Raw genomic sequence first — 15,817 nt, 5'->3', positions numbered from 1 at the left:
TCACCTCTAGCAGTATATGCTACACTCTAAGCTGTCTTCATTGTTCTGGTGATAGATTTTCACTGGCCAATTGTAAAGATGAATTTGCACTAATTTTCTCATGGTTTCTCACTGCTTATGACAACCAGCAGTTGAAACAGAATTGTTAGGAAGTAATAGCACCATTATTGGCCCCAGGATGGAAACAAAATCAACTCATTCACTCTCTTCTTGGCCAATCAACCTCTTCTGGACTATTAAACAATTAAAAAATAAAAAACAAAAAAAACTAGCAATTATAATTATCACAATAACTCTAGTTCAGAAAGAAAATTTTGAAACAAATTTAACAAAGTACAACAAACTACATATAGCCCATTCTTCAATGGCTTATATAAGAATATGGGCTCTCCAAAAGTGAAAAATCAGAAGTGTAATGTCAATAGTTTAAAATATTCATACTGAAGGAACAAGGATTCTGAATAAAATCTAATGTCCTCTTACTCTGAATTCCAACTCTTTCGTTCCTTTTTCATGACTAAAAATTCTGATAGTGTTTCCTTTCTGAATTACAAGTTGCCATGCAATTATTATCACCAAAATTTGAAGATGCAGATTATGCTGTCAGAAATGCACAGCATAACACATTAGTCTCAATTAGCAATTGTTTCTTGATAGGTATTTTTAAAAGCTCAAAATGCTAAATTATGAAGTTATCTGAGGGACAAAACTCATCTCTTGGAAAAGCCACTAATTTCTAAAAGTATTTCTTTTGAAACAATTCAAAATAACATGAAAAATCAGCTGAAGCATGAAATAAGAGATACAAAGTGCCAGGAACAAATAAAACAATTAGTCAAAGTGAACCTCAATAACACCATAACTCAATGGAACTCTGATTCTACGTATTTACAAAAGTGTGGATAAGCATGGACATTTTGATGATTTTACAAACAGAACATCTAGTGTTAGAACATGCTTGCTTTAATAGTGTCTCTACTTTATGGTTTATTATTAGGAAATTTGATATAAATTCTTGGTTATTTATTTTATTGTTTCACACTCCTTTTCTTTCCCAGGATTTTTTTTTTCTCCTACCATTTTTTCCTTAAATTTATCTAAGCCACTAATTCTTAATCAGGAGTGATTTTTGCCTTCACAGGACATTTGGAAAATGTCTGGAGACCTTTTTGGTAGTCACAACTAGGAGGATTATGTGCCACTGGTGTCTAGTGGGAAAGGCAGAAATGCTGCTAAAAATTCAACAACACACAGGGGAGCCCCACACAATAAAAATTATCTGGCCACAAATGTCCATAGTGCTCCTATCAGGAATCCTGATCTAAACCATAAAAAATGGTAAAAAATAAATTCTGCAACGGGTTCATTTTTAATGTATTTTCTAAAGAAAAAATACCTCTCAATTTTTATAGTTTATAGTTCTGGTCATTTATTGCTGTGTAACAGCCCAAAACAGTGGCCTAAAGCAACAGCATCACTTATTTTGTTCATGAATCCAGCACTCAAGTGGGCTCAGCTAGTCAGTTCTTGCCTGACTTGTGTCTCTCATGCAGTTGCAGTTACAGTTGCATAGTGTCTGACATTAGGAATAGGGTTATCTTGAAGACTTCATCACTTGCATTGTTAGTACCTGAGCTGGAAAGACTCAAACAGCGAATGTCAGAACAGTTGGAGGTTCTTGGGTATCTCTTCATCTACATATGGTTTCTCCACCTGATATCTCTACATGGTAGCCTCAAGGTAGCTAGGTTTTTTATATTGTGGCTGATGGTCTTCCAGAGCAAATGCCCCAAGAAAGACCAGAGGAAGCTGGGTGGATTTTTATCTGAAGTCACATAGCATTCTTTCTATTGCATTCTATTTCACAAGGCAGTCACAAAATACTGTTCATGTTCAAGGAGAATTGACATAGGTCTCCATCTCTTGAACTGACGAGTGTCAAAGAACTTGCAGGCATAGTCCACATTCTGGCCACAAAGTATTTACATTCTTTTTGCAAGTAAAACACATGCATTCACTCCCAAGACCCCAAAATCTCTCATATATTACAGCATCGCACTCAGGTCCAAGTTTCAGCACCTTCTTGTCTAAATCAGGTTCAAGTACGGATGAGGCTCTTTGAATGCTGTTCTTCAGTACAGCTCCTTTAGTACTATTTCTCTCAATCTGAAGACCTGTGAACTTAACTTTATATTAGGTTCAGCATTTGATTATTATATGGGATGAGTCATTTAAATTTTACCAAATTGGGATTGTTTTTGTCTTAAAGTGACTACATGGTATTTGATAACGTACAATTGATCCAAAAAGAAAAAAATGGGGCCTGCTAGAGCATTCAAACTATATCCTCAGTTGTGCAAATCCATCCTACTGGTAATATACAGCATACCATGCTTCAGTGGCATCTTCTATTGTATATTTTAAAAAAGTAGATCGAAAGATGTTATAGTATTTAATGTGGAAACATTAGCTCAGATATTATTAATCTCATGTCATTCAGTGACAGCAAGAACTGTGGATAAAATTGACTTCCATGGTCTTTCTAAATCACCCCATATATTAAGAGCAAACATCCTAGGTTAAGCAAATATCAACATAAATAACAAGGACAGTAAACAGAAGAATCTTACGGATGGATCAGCAATTTAGCACTCTGTAGATGTCTTTAGTAATGGTTCTCTTCTCCCATCAGTGATCTCAAGAACTAGAGAAATGAGGATGACAGCAGGAGGGAGGGCATTGTTAGCTATGCATAGCAGGAGACAAGCAGGGTATACAATGAGAGGGGAAACTAGCACTGCTGCAGGCCATGTAAGACCGCATGCAGCTGCTCTGAAGATCCTAAAAGATAATGAAAAACAGACTGGGGCCTTACAATGGTTAAATGTCAGAAGTTGAGGTCTATTCTCCACATGGCAACAAAAACTGAAAACTTCCAATTATAGGGTTATAATTGTTATAGGGCCTTTTCCTAGGAATTAACTTACCTCCTGAAATGTTAAACACACATGCACACACACACACAGATATTTTACATGTTTGTAAAAATATGTATCTAAATACCTCATTTCCCCTAATTTAACAAACTTTGTGGAAAGACTAGATCTTGGTTACACAACATTTGGATTCAGCCAACATACTATTATCAAGGCTACTTCAGAGAATGACCTGGAAGTCCTGAAATATTGTATCGCACTAAGTCAACATTTTTAGTGGATTTATCAAGAATCAATCTCAAAATAATAACGCATTTTTCAAAAAAGTGAATATATTGGCAGATGTTACTGAAAAGATTTGAAGTCACACACCATTATATAGGGACTCTGTTTCTATTCATTTCTTAGCTTTGCTTTACTCTGTTCACTGAGTGGCAAAGAGGGACAAAAGCAGTAACCTGATTTAGGTTATTCACACACTCCTGAACCAACTTGTCTGACCAACAGACAAGTTTTTGGTTTTGTTCTTTTTTCTCTTTTTACCATACAACAAAACTTTTATTAACATTTTGAACAAGTTCAGCTATTATCGAAACTGGTAATTTCTAAACTTAAATTGGGGTAGCTGGCTAGAGTGCAGAGTAATACCATCATTGCACACTATGAATGCAAGATGGAAGAACTAACAACCTCCCCTCACACAGGATCAGGTACAAAGTTTATTCTTTCTGGATGTTTTAATCAGAAAGAGTACATCCATCTTCCAGCTGTTTGCCTGCAAAGATGAGTGTCTGCTGGTCAGGGAGGATGCCTTCCTTGGTCTGGATCTTCCTTATCCTGATTAGTGAACTTTAATTGTATATGAGACCTGAATCGTATGTCTCTCATTCTGGTGGGGTGGGATCTGGGTCCCCACCAATTAATATACATGGAATCAACTGGCTTATTTTAGTGGAAGAGATATGGTTTTCATAGAGAAAACATGTTTCCATCATACTCCTATATATACTTATAATAAGCAGGTCTTCCTGCCTCTTGAGAAGAATATGGAGACATATATACTGCAGTGAGAGTGAATTCATGTTCCAAGTTTATACAACAATTTTAGACACTTGATAATCCCATCACACAATGTTTATTCAGTAATATATATAACAATTGACCAAGAAAATTAGATCTTACTATTCTTTGAATTTTAAGAATATCAAAAAACTAATGTTGCCAGGTTTATCAATGAATTTCTTTAGAAATTTAGAATTAAATACTTAAAAATACTATTACAATCTTTTTAAATTATCTAGAGATTTGAAAAATAAAATGTAACAACTATAATAAAGTTTATTGGTATGTAAAAATATGCAATTAAACTTTGTATCTCTGAAAATATTTCTGAAATTGCATGTTTGTGAATTGTATATGTGTATGGCTTAAATGGTTTAGACAAAAATTAAAAGAGGAAAGCAAAAGAGAGTCAAAGTGCTTTGGGGTTTTAAGGAAGTGAGGCTTCTATGTAAGTATATATAAATTTTTCCCTTATCTGGATGTGTACTCGTGCTACACAATACACATGCATTGTAAATCTGATATTTGTAAGATGCTGAAAAAATTCAACCTCAATAAAAATAAAATTTCATGGATTTTTCACCATACATATGATTTTTAGAAATATGAAATATTTCCATTATGATTAAAAATATACTTTGACATTAAATACAATTGAAAATGGTTAATGGAAAATTAGCACCTAACAGGTAATCATTCTCTTAAAATTGTGAATTCATGACGTATGAAGTGTGAGATGCAACAACCTTTAGGGCCTCTTCGACACTGCTGAGCCTCCCCAAATTGGAAGCTTTATGTACTTGAATTTTGACAGAATTATAGATATCAGAATACTATTCCAAAATTAGTCCTTATTAATAAGTGTTTCAAAAACAGATAATCCAATGCTTTAAAAATGTTACTATCACTTCCAGAGCTATTTTTTGAGGCCTCCACTTTCTCTGGTCTAAGACCTTATTAGGTGTGTCTAAGCAGGAATTTTATACATAAATTTTATACATAGACTTACATATGTGTATCAAATTATTAACCAATAATGGCCCATACTTTTCCACCATGCACGCAGTAACAAGTCACAAAATAGTTAATTCATTTATGTGATTTCAGAAAGAAAATATGAAAATGTGGTAATTGGGGAAATAGAGTTGCTCTTGGTGAAATGTCATTTTAATAAAATTAATATAAATAAATTATTTTTAAATTACTGAAAATTTAGAAATAAACACTGACTTTAAAAGGATCTCTGATAGTCATTAATGAAGACTAGTGACCTAATAGTCAACTTTTTTGAATCTTGTGACATTATTAAGAACTTTCTTATATAGATGAGATTGAAATAGAGAAATCTACCTCTTAAAAGTCTAGAGTTTATCATATTTTTCTTCTCTTTCCCCTTTTTAATGATCAGGAAGCTATGTTAAAATTAATCATTACTTAACTGGTTCTCTATTGGTTATTTAGCAATTCTCTGAATATCTGGGAATTTAAACAATTAGGGTATAAGTAGCAACAATTTTGAATTAGACTAGATCAGACCACAGACTCCACAAGAAACTGAATAGACATAGAGACTAAAATCACCAACACTCCCTTCTTACCCTGTGTACCCCCATGCAACTGCCACATTTGTGTCTAAAATATTTTAGACAAACATTATGACTCTCTAATAAGGTGGTGAAGAAGTCTGCCATCTCCTTTCCAAGGTTAAAACAGATTCTAAGTTGCATCAGGTGTATGAAATATACAGAATGTTTGCATTTTTCCCACTTGTTTAGATATTAATTCTTTGTTTTACTTCTAAGAATAAATATGATACAAAACATCTGAATAGTTGAGAACATATAATCACCCAAAACTTTCACAGAAGGATGTCAATATATAAAGATTATGGATCTTTTTCTAATCAATACCAATGAATACACTGATATAGTTGTTCATCTCAAAATTTCAAACAACCATGACAGAAACATCATTTACCACTTGACAAAAGACGGTTTGAAACACCTGAAATTTGAGATCATCTCATAATACAAATGTACCTTACTTCTAAAATATTAAACTGTGTCAAAGTAGATCATGAGGAAGTAATATGACACTATATTATCTTTATTTTCTAAAGCAAAACTTTCATTAACTTAAGACACTAACTTAAAACAAAACTAAGATAGGATGTCAATTTTTAAGTAGCATATCAGAAAATATCCAAAAATATAAATTACTGATCTAAATAAAATTTCTTTGCAAGTTTATAAATTGACAACATGAATCTAATTAGTGTATTTTATATTCCTGAATTGCTTCTGGATTTACTGACATGAAGAAATGAGTCTGTCCACATTAAACAAAATACTTGATTTCTTTTACTAGACAAAGGGAACTGAAGAATTTAAATCTCTTTTTTTGGTGATAGATTCTAGCAACACAACCTTGTTTAGTGCTTAGCTGTAGTAAATCATTAATCTGGGTAAGAAAATTAAGATTGCCTATAATCGACCTCCTAGAGTTAGTCATTGTTAATATGTGGATCTGTACACATACATAGCTTTCATATAGTTTTGTTCTGCTTTATTGTGTTTAATATGCATCATATGTGAGTATTATCAAATCCAATTTGATAGTAATTAACAAAAATGCAATAGATACATAATAAAGAGATAAATACTATCTTGAATTGGTGGGTTTTAGCTAATTATTGATGATGTGGAATTAATTTGAACATGTAAAAATACAGATAAAGAGGTGTAAAATTTGAAATATTATAGCAAAAATATTCCTGAATCAAACCATTTGAATATTCATGAAAGAATGCAGCTGTTTTATAAGTATATTTTCCATTTGGAGTAAAATGTCAAGGCCTACCTGTAAAAACTGTAATGTGAGTTATAGTTTAACTTACTCTGAGTTAACAATATTTAAGAGGCTCCATTGCAATCACATCTCCAAATTAATTTTTCCTCATTTCACTTTTCTTGAACCCTCAAATCCTATTTTTCATGTTTGATAAGGTTAAATCCAAGTTGTTCCACTTTTGTGGACTAAATGCCTAAAACAAAGTCTCAATATATAAAATTGACTCACAGTTTCACAATAGTATATAGTACTCACCCATCCAAGAAGGATGTAACAGCAGCTGAGAAGCTGTCAAGGAGGAAAATGCCAGAAGGATTAATAAATCATATTGTGATAACATGATGAGAATTGTAAACAGCTATGTAAAAATTAGGTTGCTAGCAGTTAGATGGCTTGCCTTCTTCTAGCCTTGATAGTAGTGTACATTTATCTTCTGTTATGCACTGGTAAGTAGCTGGCAAGCTTGGTACATATAAACATTACTTAAAGACATTATGATTGGCTTGGATCCAGAAAATGTCCTCTGACATTACCATTAGCTATCAGAGATCTTAAATGTTTCTGGAAATGATTGAAGAGGCAAAGGAAAGCCAGAAGTCAAAAAAAGACAGTAATAGTATCATATTTACAAAGAAAATGTGTATAAGGGATGAGATGTTTTTGTTAAGTATCACAAATGAGGGACTTTTTGAATTTTAGTCCATTAATACGATTCCATCTTGCATTGCCTAAATTGATAATTCTTATTCATTAATACATTAAGTAGAAGAAAATTAAGGTTGCCGATAATTCTAACTCCTGGAGTTAATCATTCTTAATATGTGGATTTACATGTTTCTGGCCTTTTCCCTATGTTTTATTAAAAAAAAAAAAAAACCAAAACAAAAGAAAACCTCTCTTGCCAAATATAACATAAAAGGATGTAAGAAATGAATGTCTATGACTATGAGCCCATTCAAGAAAGAAATACTATTAGTTTCCTGCATTTTATGTCAAGCATGCACATACCAACATATTTTAACATTATTATCTAATGTTCAAATGAATTTATATTTATGGCTATTATTTATATTTATTAAAGACATTATTTTCTAACACATTTTGTCTTAACATTGTATCTTAGATCTATCTTTCACTATTACAACATTCAGTTATTTAATGATAAAATACTTGCAATAAGAGAGTAAGAATGATTAACTTATATGTGGATTTTTTTGGTAATAGAATAATCTTGCACTTAAAAAGAATTGTTGATGATTAAATTAGTTTCTTAAGTTAAAACAAGATTAAATTGGTTTTACAGGAAAACAAGGGGAAAAATCTTAATAATTTATGGCAGGTGCAATTTGCAATCATAGAGGTTATCTATCACTAAGAAAATGAAATTATGTAAAAAAGGAAGTAAAAAACTTACTTAGCAGAAGGCAGATCTACAGGTTTGACTTTGAATAGAATACAGCTGAAAAGTGAGTATTAGGAGTTTAATTCTAACATATTTTCCTAAATTGATGCTGAAAACTGTAAGAAGTCATTTCCCAAAACTGAGATAGCATTTGAAACACTGGTGTTATTATAACACTGTTGAATGTTTATTTCAAGTAATTAATTTTTGTCAAGTTAATTACTGAGATAAACAAAATCTGTATTAAAACTATCCTGTGTTAAAAGGACTGAATAGGATGACATGCATTTGAAGAGTAGCTTAATTTCAAGATAAAAACCCTGAAAAGATGTTATACATCACTTCCATCTATTTAACATCTAGGAACTTATCCCCCAAAATGTCAGTAGAGCTTCTGTGTTAGTTTTTCCTCAGGTATTATCTTTTTTCCTCTGTAATTTAAAATATTCACTCTGTACACACTTTAATAGCTGCTGTGCTATTGTTGCTCCTAATAACACCTTTAGAAATGACATGCTTTTGCTGTTCAACCAAAATTTGTAAAAACGAATTACCTCTCAAATTTTTTTTGAGATTAATCATGGTATAGTTTCTTTGTTAAATCTTAGGTGATTGAAAAATAAATCACAAGTGCCATAAATATCCTTTGAATCACAAGCATTGCAAATTGACAGTACAGTGTGGATTTTTCATCTTGACAGTTTACTGTAGGAGCCAAGTTGCCCCAGATTGTCTTGAAAGAACAGGATAAATCTGGTCAAACATAGGGAATGAAACAAAGTACTTGTTTATTTCTGTAATGGAATCCATTTGTGGATGAGATTCCATACAAGATTTATCCCAACTGCAGCTGAATATACTTTACTAACTTTTGGTCTAATAAAACTTTGTTTATACGACACTTTCACTCTCCCATCTGAATTCTTTTCTGTCGGGTAAGACAAAGAACCGAGGCCTTTTTCCCCACCTTGCAGTAACAGACAGACTGAAAATTTTGACCATAAAAATCAGCAGTAATTGTGCTCTTTTCAAAGGGCCAGGATAAAGGGACTTTACTTAATGAAACAGTTGCACCTCGGCTTGTTCTAAAAGTAGGAAAACAAACAAACACAAGAAGAAATTCATATATAGCCTTTTTGGAGCATAGATTAAAAACGTGTTTTCCAATGTTATTTGATTACCAGTAAATGCTTCTGCCAATAAAAATCTCAATGCAATAATCTACACTTGTTTTGAAAATGTAGTAAAATAAAAGCAATCAGCCTAAATATATCCTAAAATGCTTAGTTTAAAGAATAGTACCACCATACAAATATGTGATATGTTGCTACAACGAAGGTACAATGGGCATTTTTATTCTCCTGTAAATGTAGATAAAGAGTCAGAGAAAAAGTCCAGGACCTCATGCTTCTGCAGAATACATATATTCCAGTAAAAGTAAACTTCAGTAAAGTATTACTGTGCTTTCAGCATAGAAATCAGGCTCTGCATGTGCCATGGTCAGAAAATGTCTCAGGGACAAGGGGTTAAATAGCACATCAAAGTAAGTACAGGAAAAGTGAGGCAGGATTGGGATTATGAGCCTCCTCTTCCTTTTCAAAAATCCTTTTATTATATCAGATAATATTTAATAAGTTGTTGTTATGTAATACAGGCCATACTTATTCTCCAGATCAGTTCATCTTATTTAGTCCTCCACAGCAGTCCTACAAAGTAATTTTTATTCATTTCACTCTAGATACGAGAAAACTGAGGCACAGAGAGATTTAGTAATTTGCTTTTGTTTCACTAGTTAGTGAGTGTCAGAGTCAGAAGTGAACTGAGATTATCTGACTCCAGTGGCTGTACTTCTGATTTCTGGGTATGTGGTCACGATAACCCATTTGCATAGAACTTTAAGAGTTCTGAAAGAATTTTCATGCTTATGATCTCATTTTCCCCTTATTATGCCATTATATTCAGTCTGTGGGATGGCTGCTGTTCTGTATAATAGACAGAAACACCAAAAATATGTCTGCTTTGAATCAGTAGTTTTAGGAATGATTAGTTCCAGTGTTTCTAAGATCAGTTAAGGTTCGTGCTGCAACTGCATCATCCACTCAGGCTTTTTTTTTTTTAATTGCCCTGCAAGAGCCTCCCCCACCCTCACAAGAACACACCCAAATAAACTTCCTGCATGGAAATGTGTATCTCAGAGTCTGTTTCCAGGGACTCTGACCTAAAACAATACTTTCAATATTGAACCATTCTTTGTTAAATCTTCTTGGTCTTTTTAACATTTTCTTGCTGATTTATTTTTCTCAGTACTTCACTTATGCAACACATAAAGCATACTTATTTTATGTATTTAGTTTTGATATTCAGTTTCTAATTTCTGGAGACTCTAGCTTGTAGTGCCTTATTTCACTGGATGATTTGTGATTTTTTATTATAAATTTATGTTTCTTAAAATCTTACTTGTGAGATAGGTGTGGCTTAGACGGAAGACAAGTTTTTCCAGATAAAATTTATATTTGTTTCTGCCAGAGGACTGGGAGTTATACCAACCTAGGACCACATTAGACTGTGGTATCTATGGTATTGTTCTAAAGTTTTTCACATCATATTAAGTAAGGTAAATTCAGGCCACAATCAAATATTATGGTTGTTTTTAGCTAGAAGAATTATTTTCCCTTATTATTCAACAATGCAATTCAAGACAGTAATATCTTCTTATAAAACCTTCCACAAATGTACATTTGTATCTATTTTATACTTATATCAAGGGACTGGCCAATTTGGTGGACCCAGCTTTATGACGGGTTATATTCTTTTAGCCTTCCTAATTTAAGCAACTACTGGACTTACATCTCTGTTTTCTATGCTTTGTGACTCTGTGAAAACTAAAAGCCAAGTTCACTAGAATTTTCAATTGCTTTCAAAGTGGAAGCTAGCATTCTACTTATCACTTTTCTCCTTTCATTTAATTTCACTTTAGAGTATTTCTTACTTTCTATTCAGCTCATCAATGCATTCAAATATGTTCATCTCTTCAGCATTAATAATATTTTCCCCAAGCCAAAGAAATAGGCAGACTACCCATTCTGCCATACCATAGAAATGCAAGTCTCTCTCTCTCTCTAATCTTCATCAAATATCTTGACCTTTAACATGTAGTCCTTTTTTCCCCAGCCCACCCAGCTGAGATGAAGTGAAAATAAAAACCTAAAAGCAGAGATGCTAAATCATTGGGTTTCATTTTAATGAAAGCTATCTTACTGATGTAGTAGACAGCAAGTTGGAAGAATGCAACCATTAAATCCCTCTTCCCCCTTATTAGAATAAAAAGAAAAATGGTTCCCTTTAGTACAGAAGAAGGTTGAACAGTGTGCTGGAGAGGATCATTTAGATCCTGGTTTAGACCTAGGGGGAGGTTTTATGACTGTCTCTTCTGCTCTTAAATCAGTAAAAAGTACAAAAGATTATTTACAGAGAGTACTAAACAGTTTGAAGGTCCAAGAATAGAGGAAGCATTTTCTCTTAAGCTTTTCTGGAACAAAATATTTTTTAGGATTCCCTAGTAACCTGGTGGAAATAGGAGTTAAGAGGGAGAAGACTAGATGCTAGAGAAGGAGAAGACACAGGCAGTCACAGCAAGTCTCCTGTGGTCCCTGGGCAACAAGAGAAAGCAGCAGGATTTTCTTTTGCCTCTGATAACAAGATACTTGTCTGAGAGAGAGGAAACAGACAGATGTTGAAGGGATCTGTGGTCATGATGAGAGTAAATTATAACAAAGAGCAGTGTAGGATGTATGTCAAGAAACCAGGTGGGAATACAGAAACCTCAACATATGCCAGTGTGGTGGGGATACGGGACATGATTGTACTTGCAACAGATGTCAGTCCAGGACAAAGGAAGGCTGAAGCCCAGATGCCTCACCATCTGATACTGTATTATACAAACTTTTTAAAAATTAAACCAAGTTAAGAAGAAAGGGAGGAGGGGAAATGGCAATTCTGATTTGACTAAATTAAAACCTGACCCTGAGAATACTTCGAAGCAATTAAATTTACTTCAAATTGATTCCTTTTTTGGGGGGGGGGGCTACCAAAATGAATGGGAACTCAGAATGTAACTCTAGTTATGATAAAAATTAAAATTAAAATAATTACATATTGTTCATCACTTGAATTTTGGAACCTGTGAGTATGTATCCACAACACATCCTTTTTATCTTCACAAAGATTTCTCAGGAAGAAAGAAGTGGTCAGTTGTGTAAAATACTGCTGACAACTAACTTACAGTGGAAACATGTTGAATTTAGCAATAAGTTACTTTTTGGTGGCCCTGCAGGTAAAGCTCTAGGATAACAAGGGTAAAAAATTAACTGGAAAGTAAAAAAATTGAAGTGGTAAAAGTAAACACACACACACACACACACACACACACACACACTCTCTTGAAAAGCTGGTGTATTTGTTTTCATATTCTTTTTCACCATAAGCTACTATAAGATATTGAATAAAGTTCCCTGTGCTATACAGTATAAACTTGTTTATCTATTTTATATATACCAGTCAGTATCTGCAAATCTCAAACTCTGAGAGAATATGTGGTAGAGATGAAGATGTTGAAGATGCAGGAGACAGAACGAAAAGTTCAGTGGGAGCAAAGAAGCACATGTGAAGGAACTGGATTTAAATCAGAGCAGTGCTTTCTTCACAGTAATGCAAATAGGAGGCAGCAGGTCAGTTTTCAGATATGGGAGCAAAAATACTAACTAGTTGCTGTCTGAAGTATTTGCTCTGGCAAGAAGTGAAACTACACACTGAGATAAGCAGAAGAAAGAAAGAAGTAATTAAAGATTTAAGTAGAGTGGATAGATGTGATTCACTGTGGAAATAGAGAAAACTTTCTGGACATACACTGTTTCTTGAATGCATTGTGGAAAGTCCACTTAAGGCTAATGAACGTGAAACTACGGTGCTCCAGTATACTGTGTGATGTTGAGTTGTTCCGATACAAGCATAGACAGGGATTTGTCCATCGTTGCAGACTTGACAGGTGTGTATGAAATTAAAGCAAGGAGTCAAGCATATTTTTAAAAGAGTAATGATAAACATGATACATCCAGGAAGAGAAGCCAGGTGTGGAGGAGGAATGTGAAAGTAGAAGTCAACTGTTCAGTAGTGAGACAACTGGGTATCAATGAATTGGGAATATCCTCATTAAAAGTTGTTTGAAATAATGGTAGCTGTTAGGGTGGTCAGCTGATGAGATTAGCAGTGATTGGAAACAAGTAACTAGGAGGCCTGTAAATGTCCAGGCTCAGAAAGGGAAAAAGGAAAAGAGCAGGCAAAACCAGTGAGTTCAAATCTAATAATAAAAAGAGGGAGCAGAGGCAATAATCTGGGAGCAGCAACAGGAAGCAAGGGAGAGTCCTAATCATAAAAAACCTGTGCTGTATAGATTTTATTTAATTTCCAGGCAAATGGAAGTGTCTTTGAAAAAAAAATCTCATTTTTGGCATGGGCTGCCTGTAAGAAGCCAGTCACAGGAAATATTCAAACAGAGACTGGTTGTGTATTAGTTACATCATGAAGGGGCTTCAACATATAAAAAATTAGATTACATCGTCTCTGAAGTCTCTTCCTACTCCACGGTCTCTTCTGAATATGAATGTTTATCCATCCACCATTCACATTTTCTTTTTCTTTCAAGTCAATCATTAGCAAAATTAATTATATATCCTCAATCTCTTTCTAACATGTTTCTCCCAGGAATGTTAAATTCTAACTTAAACCCAGTTCTTCCTGGATGATACTGCTTCGTCTATAGACTTCATGAGTCTGGGCCATAGAGTAGGCTAAGTGTCATTTCCGTATTCATCATCCTATTCCAGATAATTATATTCCTTCCTCTCTAAAACACCTCCCTTTGCTGCTATCACCTAAGATCCCTTATGTCATTTCCTTTTTTTCTTTACTAATGTTAGCTCCTGGCTCAGTGTAACTATCTCCAACAGTACTCCTATAGTATTGAATTCAAACTCTAAGATCTGGCTTCGCCATTGTTCTCAATCATCTTAGTTCTGGCACTCTTTTTTTTTTAGGTTAACAACTTCCATAAATAAGTAATGTTAGGTATAGCCATATGACCCAATTTAACCAATGGAAAGGTGACAGGCTGTCATTATTGAGTTGACATCTTAACAGAGTAGCATTATGCATTTCTGATTCCACCTTGTTCCTTGAAAATGCCATGCCACAGTTATCATTCATTGCTTCATCCAGAATACCAGAATGAAAACACATGGACCAAAAGCCTGTGGTCCAGTTTAGCACAGAACTGCCCAGTTGACATTAGCTGACCTGCAATCCACTGAGGTTTAAATAATCATTGTGTTAAGCCACTGGGGCTCAGGGGAGTTATTTGTTATGCAGGATTATCCCAGCAGAAAAATGACTATTACTCCATAGCATAGAAAATGAATACTTATTCAGAGCCTTTTATACAACTGCAAAAAAACACAGAAGGATAGTAACCACTTTGGAATGTTATTAATAAAAATAACATCATATGTTAAATCTTCCATCTTGACTAAATAGGGAACGTAGATGGGGACTTATTCTCAAAATCAAAGCTGTGAAAATTTAAAGATATTTTAAGAATGTCTCAAAGATTGATAGGTATAACATTTTACATACAGACAGTTAATCACCTAAAGCACAAACTCAACTATACCCAGAATATCAAAATATATGTATATATACATATATAAATATGTATGTGTATTTCATTTAGATGTCATTTTCAGATCACTCTCTGGCTTCCATTCAGATACCTTGAGTATTACAGAGGTAATACAAGTACTTCTTTACAAAGAAATAGAGAAATAGACACATTATAAGTTTTAAAAATTGTAATATTAGAAATGTGTTATATACAAAGAAATGTATTTTTAGATTATACATTGCCTAAAGTGTAACACATATTTCAGTGATTTAATAATGTATGGTGTGTATGCATTCTATGTTTGAAGGGTTAATACGCCTCAGGGGAAGTTGAGCTTTTCCTTGAAGAGATTATTTTACCCATTTGATGTAGATGGTTGTTTTAGCATAAAATAAGATATTTCAGCTTTCACATAAGTTTTTTGGCCTTGATAGAGTTCTGGGTCTCTTAAGTTCCTGCTTTTCTAATTAGCTCTATAGAATTTTTTTTAAAAAAGGGTCTCAGGGATGGAAGCACAAAGAAAATAACCAATACATTTCCTTAATTTTATGGATTGTTAAATGAAGCTCAGATTCTTCCATGTTCATCAAGTTCATTAGATCTCCAAATCACTTCTCACTTCCATCCCTATAAAAATACTAATCAGACATCTGACTTCTGGGATACTTGTCAGACGTATAAAATCTGAGAGTTCTAAAATTGAATTCATTTCTGCCTTCCCCAGCTAAGTGCAGTCCTCTTTTATTTTTTACTCTAAGTAGCTCTTAAGTATTAAGTACTATGAATATCATTCTATCAGCAAGAATCATAACAGGAAATGATGTAGTAGTTCAGGAGACTTTAATGCAGGAA

At 33.6% G+C, this 15,817-nt stretch overlaps 1 long non-coding RNA gene across 1 annotated transcript in view; it reads right to left on the bottom strand.

Annotated features, from left to right (window-relative positions):
• The window catches only part of LOC116667745, a 313,588-nt gene that overhangs the window by 231,439 nt on the left and 66,332 nt on the right, over positions 1-15,817 (bottom strand). The window contains exon 2 of the long non-coding RNA XR_004324767.1: positions 7,104-7,136. This is a non-coding gene — a long non-coding RNA (uncharacterized LOC116667745). The remainder of the gene's footprint in view (positions 1-7,103; positions 7,137-15,817) is intronic.

Source organism: Camelus ferus, chromosome 12 (assembly GCF_009834535.1).
Source record: "Camelus ferus isolate YT-003-E chromosome 12, BCGSAC_Cfer_1.0, whole genome shotgun sequence".
In the NCBI taxonomy this organism is placed as follows: Eukaryota; Metazoa; Chordata; class Mammalia; order Artiodactyla; family Camelidae; genus Camelus; species Camelus ferus.
Note: the sequence above shows the minus strand (reverse complement) of the source record. Positions and strands in the feature narration are given on the sequence as shown.